Genomic DNA, 1,440 nt, shown 5'->3' on the forward strand with positions numbered 1-1,440 from the left:
CCACCTTAAATAGGGACCACCTTAAATAGGGACCACCTTAAATAAGGACCACCTTAAATAGGGACCACCTTAAATAGGGACCACCTTAAATGTGGGACCACCTTAAATAGGGACCGCCTTAAATAGGGACAACCTTAAATGTGGGACCACCTTAAATAGGAACCACCTTAAATAGGGACCACCATAAATAGGGACCAACTTAAATAGGGACCACCTTAAATAGGGACCACCTTAAATAGTGGCCACCTTAAATGTGGGACCACCTTAAATAGGGACCACCTTAAATAGGGGCCACCTTAAATAGGAACCACCTTAAATAGGGACCACCCTAAATAGGGACCACCTTAAATAGGGACCACCTTAAATAGGTGCCACCTTAAATGTGGGACCACCTTAAATAGGGACCGCCTTAAATAGGGACCCCCTTAAATAAGGACCACCTTAAATAGGGACCTCCTTAAATAGGAACCACCTTAAATAGGGACCGCCTTAAATAAGAACCACCTTAAATAGGGACCACCTTAAGCTACCTTAAACGTGGGACCACCTTAAATGGGGCGCTACCTTAAATGTGGGGCCATCTTAAATAAGGACCACCTTAAATGTGGGACCACCTTAAATGGGGCTCCCCCATATGGAACCTCAAAGTGTGGGACCCCCATTGGAATCAAATGTGGGACCACCTTAAATAGGGATCTCCTTAAATGTGGGACCACCTTAAATGGGGCTCTGCCATATGGAACCTCAAAGTGTGAGACAGCCTTAAATAAGGGGCCACCTTAAATATAGGACCACCTTATATAGGGACCACCTGAAATGTGGGGCCACCTTAAATAAGGACCACCTTAAATGTGGGGCTACCTTAAATGGGGCTCTGCTCATATTCTAGGACCACCTTAAATAGGGGCCACCTTAAATGTGGGGCCACCTTAAATAAGGTCCACCTTAATGAGGGGCCACCTTAAATGTAGGACCACCTTAAACGTGGGACTACCTTAAATGTGGGGCCACCTTAAATGGGGCTCCCCCATATGGAACCCCATGGTGTGGGACCACCTTAAATAAAGACCACCTTAAATGGGGACCTTAAATGTGGGACCACCTTAAATAGGGGCCACCTTAAATAGGGACCACCTTAAATGGGGACCACCTTAAATGTGGGGCCACCTTAGATGGGGCTCAGCCATATGGAACCCCATGGTGTGGGACCCCCAAGTGTGCCCCCCTTTCCCCTCCCAGCCCCCCANTGAAATAGGATGGAACGGGGGGGTCCCAATGAACTATGATGGCATGGGGGGTCCTGGTGGCACATGGGGGTCCCGTTGTTATGGGGGGGTCCCAATGAACTATGATGGCATGGGGGGGTCCCAGTGACACATGGGGGTCCCGTTGTTATGGGGGGGTCCATCCCAATGTCGTGTTGGTGTTCCAGTGGCACAG

General features: G+C 48.8%; 1 long non-coding RNA gene across 1 annotated transcript in view; it reads right to left on the reverse strand.

Moving 5' to 3' along the window:
- The window catches only part of LOC107307840, a 1,636-nt gene extending 422 nt beyond the window's left edge, over window positions 1–1,214 (reverse strand). The window contains exons 1-2 of the long non-coding RNA XR_001552525.2: window positions 1,119–1,214; window positions 5–1,011 (exon numbers count right to left, since the gene is read on the reverse strand). This is a non-coding gene — a long non-coding RNA (uncharacterized LOC107307840). The remainder of the gene's footprint in view (window positions 1–4; window positions 1,012–1,118) is intronic.
- Between the last annotated feature and the right edge of the window lie 226 nt (window positions 1,215–1,440).

Source organism: Coturnix japonica, unplaced genomic scaffold (genome assembly GCF_001577835.2).
Source record: "Coturnix japonica isolate 7356 unplaced genomic scaffold, Coturnix japonica 2.1 chrUnrandom1048, whole genome shotgun sequence".
NCBI classification, from domain to species: Eukaryota; Metazoa; Chordata; class Aves; order Galliformes; family Phasianidae; genus Coturnix; species Coturnix japonica.